Consider the following 8447-nt stretch of genomic DNA (forward strand, 5'->3'; position numbering starts at 1 on the left):
TGCAAGCAGTTACCACACTAGGCTGTCATTTCATTTTAGTCTTCTAACTGCCCAAACTCAAAGTGCAGTGGGACAGTTCTTTGTATTCAGGCATCAATTCAAAGATTAAATAAGCCAGGGAAACAGGCTGTACAAGTCAGGCATCCTATAGTGACAGAAGGAAATCACAACATTGTTTGTCATTGTCTTGAAAGTAGGAATTCTATTTTTTAACAGAGCATTGAGAAATGCAAAAATTGTAATTTCATGAACCCTTATAGAGCTCACCACTATTCCCAAACATCAGCTGGGAACAAAGTAAGAAAAAATCGCTTGAACGCTGACTTCTAGAAAAAGGGGTAGAGAACAGATATCAATCTGAATATGACAACCACATAAAAAACCCAACAGTCATTTTCTGCAACTCCAAGCTTTACAGATATATCAGCTTCTTCACTGTATCAGCACACAAAGCTTCTCAATTTCGTCTTGACAACACCCATTTTACTTGCTTCTGACTGACAGAATCAGGTGCAGCATACTCCAGAGGGAATGAATGCTTCTCTATTTTAAGGATAGTATATTAATATGCTATCAATGCAACTCTGCTGAGCAAAGTGGAAGATTAAACATTGTTGCTGGTCATCCAGTCAGTCACATTTCCTTTTACAACAGCCAACCCTCACTATTTTCTGTAAGTCTAAAAATACTACTCCAGCACACAAAGTTCCTCAAGGAAAGAAATTCATCCATACACAGCTCAGGTTCTTGCTGAGGCCTGCTTTATTTGGAGAAGACAGCTTCCAAAGAAAAGATTATCTAGTTGTGAGATCATAGATACATATACAACAGCCTCCAAGCATTAAGACGTACCAGGAAGATCCAAATCAAGGCAGCATTATCCTCCACACCGAGCAGTAGCAGTTAAAAAAAAAAAGTGTTGCCAGCTTACCGAGGTTAGCAATGGAGTACCACAAAGAGGCTGCTGAAACGGATTAGTCTCAGAAGTTTCTGAATCCTGGCAGCTCTAGCCAGGCCACCTGAAAGCTCACAAACCAAACAGCTGCCACAACCTGTACAAGGCAATGCAGCACTGATGCAGAAGGCCGAGAGTCAGTCTTGTCTACGTAAAAAACCCTAACAACTGGACAAATGGGTCTCTGGCTTTTAGATACACAACAGTAGCTATTCCCTATTAATGTGTTTGAAAAAAAAAAAAACAACAGGCTATGCAGATGTATTAAAGAAATGCTTTTGTATCAAAGGTTCAATTGGTAGAACTTAGTATATTAACCTGTAAATAGGTTCATGGCATCAGCAAAGACTGGAATATAATAATAATTTATCACTTGTTTTGAAGAACTAAGAAGCCCAACTTTGTGAATATCAACCTCTATTGTTGATATCAACCTCTACTCCATTCCATCAACAGTCAATGGAAAAGCATATTGGCAACAATTCATTAAATCCAGTGAAAGTCTGGAAAAGCAATTTTAACAGCAAAATAAGGTCTAATATCCACAAAAGCAGTAAAACAGAACCATTCTGACAAGTGCTGAAATGCTGCCTGTACAGGTGTTAAAAATGTAACCAAATCATCCGTATGCCTTTACCTTTAGGTGAAAGTTGACAAAACAATAAAAAACTGTCTGTTGTATTTGGGGTGGAGGGGAAGGAGCACCAAATGCTCCAAAAGATTTATATAGCTTCCCAGAACCAGAAATTTGATGCAAGAGGATAAGTCAGTATTTGCTACCTTGGGCATCTGTTCTTGGTTTCACAAAATATGCTTCAGGGGCCTACTGTCACCTCTTCTACGAGATTGCAATTGAAAACTGAAGGATGGAAAGAAAGCTATTCCGCTACTAATCCATCAGTTTTAAGAACCATAAAGCTGTGAGACTTTCAATGATCATGTACTGCAAGCTCAGGAATGTCCATTCCTATGTGCAGGATGTTAAGCAAAGGTGGCAGGAGGCCTGCATGTATGAACAAGATGCTTCTGGGTGGAAGCAGGGCCAGGTGATCCAGAAGGAAGCAAGACACTGTTGAGCATGGAGGGATCAGGTCAGAAAAGCCAAAACCCACTCGGATTTGAATCTGGCAGGAGACAGGAAGTACAAGACAGTAAGACATGACTTCTTCAGGTGCAACAGCAGCTAAAGGAAGACCAGGACAGGTGTGAGGCTGCTGCTGAATGGGGCAGGGGACCTGGTGACAAAGGACACAGAAGAAGACTCCAGTACCCTACACCTTCTTCACTGGTCAGACCTGTCTCCAGGAATCCCAGGCCCTGAGACTTAGTGTAAGGAAGACTTATCCTCAGTGAAAGAGGATCAGGAAAAGAACTGCTTAAACAAATAATAAAAAAAAAACATCTCACAGAATCTCATATTGGAAAGGACTGGTGGATGTCAAGTTGTCCAGCCCCTCTGTTCAAGCAGGGTCTCCTAGACCCAGCTGCCCAGGACCATGTCCAGACAGCTTTTGTGTATCACAAAGAATGGAGACTGTCACCAGCCAGCGCTCAGTCACCCTCACAGTAAAAAACTGTTTCCTGATATTCAGAGGAAACTTCTTCTGTTTCAGTTTGTGTCCATCGCTTCTTGTCCTGTACGGGGCACTACTGAGAAGGGCATGGCTCTGCCTTCTCTGCACCCTCCCCTCAGGTATTTGTACACATCAATGAGACCCCACTGAGATGCCATTTCTCTAGGCTGAACAGTTCCAGCTTTCCCAGCCTTTCTTCATACGAGGGAAGTCAGCTTAGTGGCCCTCCATTGAACTCTCTCTCTGGTAGCTTCATCTCTCTTCTTGTACTGAAGAGCTCAGAACTGGAGTGAAAATTGGCTGCACTGCTCGGTTCAAAAGGTTGTGATGAACAACACACAGTGCAGTTGGAGGTGACCCACAGTGGTATACCCCAGGGATTAATATTGGTACCAACACTGTTTACCATCTTCACTGATGACCTGGACAATGGGTCAGAGTATACATACAGATTCACAAACTGTATCATTGCAGATGCTAAGACTTTTCCCTTGAATAACCTAGAATCAAATCTGCAAAACTCGATATTTCAGAAGGTGTCAGAAATAATTCAGTACAAAAAGTTCTAAAACAAAAAGCTCTCTCTCTCTCAGTACCTGAAGTTATTATGTAGCTACATCCATAAACTTTGCCATCAAGTAAACATACCCAAATGGCTCCAGAAGTGCTCACAAGAAAAACTAATCCAAACCCCCAGAAGGCCTTGCAGTGGCAGGAAACAGCCTGCACCTCATGCTTGGCTGCCACCTCCCCCTCCCCACAAAGTAACTCATCTTCCCTTAAATTATGATCAGAATGGGCATATTGAGCAAGACCCAGCATATGGGAGGTACTGGACCATCAATGCAGGTTCCATGGAAGTGGAAACCCACACACCACAACCTCTAAAACAATACCACGTGAAAACTTTGGGTGCTAGTGCTAAAAACATTAAAAACAAGGAAAGATCGTTATTTTTATTAACTACTTGCTAAGAAATACAGACAGCATTTGCAATATAAGAGACTTTTTATTGAGTTGCACAATTTCATCACTGTCTATCATATCCTAAAATACAAATACATATAACGGCAAAACCTAAAACTAATCCACATGCAAAAAGCTTGAGTCAGACTGCTAAGACAAGAGCCTCAGAGATGGACTCCCCTCCCTGCAAGTTGCTTGCAGTCTGAACAGAATCAACTGAAAAGCAACTTTTTAGAACACATACGCTTTACAGTCCATCTTCAGCTACAAAGCTAATTTTGGCCTACATTAAAACACCAGCTGAAAACCATGGTGGTTCAAGCACTGCTGTTCAGACACTCCCATGACAGATCAGCCAATTCCTTCAGATATAGGGAAGACATCCAAGAATAAAGTAAACAAGGAGACACTTAATCTGTCATAGGGTAATATTCAGCGTCCTTTAACTTTGGGCTCAAAAAAAATCCTTCTGAAAAGTAAAAGAAATCTCAAATTAGAAGTTATATTCTATTTGATTCTTAATAGGATATTAGCAGCTGCAGTCTCAGAAACATGCCTTTCACTTAATGTCTACTTGGATGTGGCCAGCTTCTGAGCACGTAAACCCCTGTTTGTATGAACTCACTGGAGAAAAAGCTGATCTTGAGCACAGTCACTCCCATCTCAGCATGCTTCAGCCCAGGCTGGTGGAATCGTCCCTGCAGCCAACAGGTCTGCTGCTCTAGCCTGGTAACAGATCCCAGAATTTAAATGCAGGACTTCAAAGTAAGGAAGAATTAGCACCAAAGAAAGACAAAGCCTTAGCAGACTTGCTGAACAGTATAGGAAGTGGTAAGGGACAGACAGGGATAGATGGAGCAAATGGAATAATCACTCGGTGGAAGAGGTTCAGGCAAGAGCCAATGTAGGGCAGAGCAGCTAAAAACAGAAAAAGGGACCAAAGAAGGTTACAGCAGAGAAAGGGCAAGAATGCAAAACAATGTTAAAACACTCTTGGACACTGAACTTGCCCTTTAATTACTACAACACAAGCCTCTTCACAATCTAGCTCCAAATACACGAGGCTAAAGCCAGACAACACTAATGGGGCATTTTTATGGTGCAATGGAAAACTCCTTGTGCACTTTTTAGATTTGAGAGGTCCTGTCATATTTATACTTAGTAGTCTTGATTAAAACACTATTAAACACCTAAAAACAGGCCTAGGAAACTGAAATGTCTCTAATAAGGTAGCTGGCAAAGGATGGTCAGAATTAAATGAATAATCCCCTGTTTGCTATAAAAAGCTGTACCACCACAGCTCTGCCAATAGTAGCACAACTCTAGAGCATCTGGCCAAGAGGGAAGATTGAACCACTGCTGTATACACTGCACACATCGACCCTGCAGGGAACAAATGTAATTAATCCCAGTTTGGTTTTAGGGTAAAGAAAGAATGATGGTACACAAATATTACTGTGATACTGGGAAGAAGCCACTCCACAAAATAATATAAAAAGGAATTACTAAAATCAGCTAAATGTTTATTTGATGGACTTATAAAAACCACCAATTCCAACAAATACAGCTAATTGTTGGGAAGTAACTTCCAAAAACATTTAGTCTTATTATTAGAATCAAAGAACACATCTTGACAATATTCTGACTTGGAATGCTCAAGATACTCCTAGATCTGCTAAAAACAATAACAATAAAAAAACCAAAGTATGTCAGTTTGACATTTATTCGCAAACCCACTGCAGCTGAACCTAGTTATATACTAAATACAAGACTGGGTCATAAATTAAATACAAACTTCTGGTAAGAAATTATTAATCTCAAAGTAACACAGAATGCTAAAGGGCAAAGAAAAACGGCTAATTCCAAGACAATATCCCAAAGAAAAGTATTATTTCATAATTACTATCATTTTTATCAGCTTGCTAATTCTGAACTATTATATTAGTAGCTTCAGGACTCTCATCACATCCCCCCATCTTCCATTAAAGGTCTCTGAGGCAGAGGAAGTGCTTCTTGTGATAAACACCTCGCTGATCTTCAAAAGGGAAGATAGCTTACTGGCTGCCCCACAGGAAACAAGGCTTTCTTAATGATTAATAACCCTCTTGCATTTCTTTTGAACTAGCTTCTCAGACAACTCTTTGGCCAGAAAATAAAACCTCTTGGCAGAAAATAAACAGTAAATGGACTGTTCAACTCTACCACTTTCCCAACCTACTTCTGTAATTTCATTTCTTTGAGTTTTTAGCTCCTCCTGAAGACTCCCACAGACTTCCCCCATCCCCCCAACAAGTTCCTTTTGAGAAGAAAGAAGAAACTTAATGTTCTGCTTTCATTTGCATGTTTGTAAATATTTTGCTTCTTTAGAAAATATTAACCTTTCTTTATAAAATATAACTCCTAACTGAGAATGAAGCAAGTCACAGTGATTGACTTCAGCCATCAGAGCTATTACAACAGCACAGGCCTGCAGACCCCCTCGATACTTAAACCACAGGAATCATGATGTGTCCTTTGACAACCACTGTGCACTATGACATTCTGTTAGTAACGAGACAGATCCCAAGACCTCCAACACCCTCAAACTGCTACTTTATTTCAAAGAACAACCACTAAAACAGTCATTTGCTGAAAACTACCAATATGTCAGTTTAACTGCATAATGAGCACCACTATGATAAAATATGCAATACAGTAGATATACCTAATTACATTTATTACAATAAAATATTAAGGTGTTCACTTTTCTATGCAGAAGGACTTTATGTGATTTATTTTTAAGTTATTTACAATATTGAAATTAGAAATTTATTTCAAGACTCAGATCTGACTTCAGTGTCCAGATCATACAATCTCTGTCTGGGAACAGTAACACACAGATTATAAATTATTTTGGGTTTGTGGTATTCTTTCCCTAAAAACCCTAAGTCTATTTCTAGGCATATCATGTCATGGAAGTCTTTTCAACTATTATTCAGCATATACTTTGAGCCAGCCCGCTAAACATAACTGAAAGCTCTATTAAAGCACAAGCTGGCTTGCATGAACCTCTACCATATTAAATTACTTAAGTGAGCAGAAATATCTGGAAACACCCCTGCCTTTATGTCCATCACACCAGTAGCTCCAACAACATGTACACTGGCTTACTATTTTATACCAGGAACAAGATACCGGGCTTGCAAAAACTATAGCTGTTTACTCACCTACAAAATACTATGTTTCACTTTAAAGTTACAAGCTTAGAACAACTGAGAGCAGAAAACACTTTCCAGACATTAAGATAACTTTAGTAGCAAAATCCACAGAACAAAGCTACCACCTGAAGAGATGGTTGCTTATGACACATGCTCTTCAAAGGGAGAAAGGCAATTTGCTTTCAACTCTATCTCACAAGCAAGATTAGGCTCCAAGGACAAGTCTCTTCAAAAGAGCAGATACCTAGCCTTGGAGAAGACCAACCTTGAACTAAGCTGCGAGGGACAACTTCCAAAAAGAACTGGGCTTGTCTTGACAGTTAAATACTGCCTTTGGGTAAAAACACAAGTGCCACACTTGAAATTCAAAATTTAGGAAGTTGCTGAGAATTTAAGACAAATGCAAACGACAGCCTAAGCTTAAGCAATTCTAAGCAAGTGTTGCTGGGTAAGAAAGAGGATGAGAAAAGGTTTGCGAGAAGTTCCATCTCAGCAGCTGCTGTAATAACGGGGAGGCTGAAGCACCTAGGCTGTATCAGGAGTAACAACCCTGTAGACAGCTTAAATTAATTTATTCTCATTTAAAAACCCATCTTTCTTCCCTCCAAAGGTTTAATCCCTTTCCTAAAGCAGGTTGCAGACCGAGTGACACATGGAAAGAAACCAGAGCACTCTTTTCCTGCCAGACGAGGACTCTGAGGAGCCACATACCAGCAGAACCCCCCCTGAGCCAGACCCTGAGAGCGGGAGGCACGGGAGGCTCTTTGGAAAGCTGAGGAAGTAGGAGTACCCGAATGTGTCACACACACAAAAAAGGAATTACATCACGGCGAAAGCAGTTTTAAGCCATTTGTTTTACTCTGGTTTCTGATCAGCCTCTCGGAGGGGGGGATGGGACAAGGGAAAAGGAGCGTGAAGACGCGAATGTCACCGCCTCGCTCGCTCCCAGCCCGCGCAGACCAGGTGGAAACGAGACGAAGCCGCCGCCGGCGGAGCAGCAAAGCGCGCCCAGCTCTGCAGGCCACCCGCCTCCGCCGCACCGGGGCGAGCGGCACCGGCCCCCGCTGCTCCTGGGCCCGGGCCGGCGGCCGCGGCTGCCGGGGAAGGGCCGGGGCGGGCGCGCCCCGCAGGCGGGGGGCGGGGCGCGTGGGCCCCGCGCGAGGGGCGAGGGCGGCCCGGGCCGCGGGGGGGTGGAGGGGGAGCCCGGGCCTGGACCCGCGGAGCGCGCCCCGGGACGGGAGGGGAGGCGGTGTCCGGAAAGAAGGGAGGTGGCGGAGCCGGCCGCGGCAGGGCGAGGCCCCCGGGAAGGCTGAGGAGAAGGGCCCGGGCCCCGCCGGGGCCGGAGGGGAACCTGGCCGAGGGGCGACCGGCTCAGGAGGAAGAGGAGCCCTCGGGCAAGGCCCCGCCTTACCTCCCGCGTGGCGGCAGCTCCTGCCTCGCCTGCCGGGAGCGGCGCGGAGCCCCAGCCCCTCACGCCGGACGCCGCTGCCCGCGGGTGGAGGCGGCGGCCGAGCTCGCCCCAGCCCCGCACGCCCGGCCCGGCCCCTCCCGGGCCCCGCCCGGACCCCGCCGCCATTGGCCCAGCCGCGTCCGGCCCGGAGGCCCCGCCCCCTCCGGGGCGCGTGGCGGCCAATCCCCAGCGACCAGCCCTTCGCCTCCGCCGCCGCTCTCAGAAAAGGGCCTGGCCGCTCCCCCATTGGCTGAGGGTTCCCCCAGGCCTTCGTCTTTCTATTGGCTCCCGCGGCTGGCAATCTG

At 44.4% G+C, this 8447-nt stretch overlaps 1 protein-coding gene across 1 annotated transcript in view; it reads right to left on the reverse strand.

Annotated features, from left to right (window-relative positions):
• The window catches only part of SETD3 (SET domain containing 3, actin histidine methyltransferase), a 60211-nt gene extending 52013 nt beyond the window's left edge, over positions 1-8198 (reverse strand). Inside the window, exon 1 of the mRNA XM_051620284.1 lies at positions 8104-8198. The gene's annotated coding sequence lies outside the window, so the exon portion shown is untranslated. The remainder of the gene's footprint in view (positions 1-8103) is intronic.
• Positions 8199-8447: the final 249 nt, after the last annotated feature.

This window comes from Apus apus, chromosome 5 (assembly GCF_020740795.1).
Source record: "Apus apus isolate bApuApu2 chromosome 5, bApuApu2.pri.cur, whole genome shotgun sequence".
Taxonomy (NCBI): Eukaryota; Metazoa; Chordata; class Aves; order Apodiformes; family Apodidae; genus Apus; species Apus apus.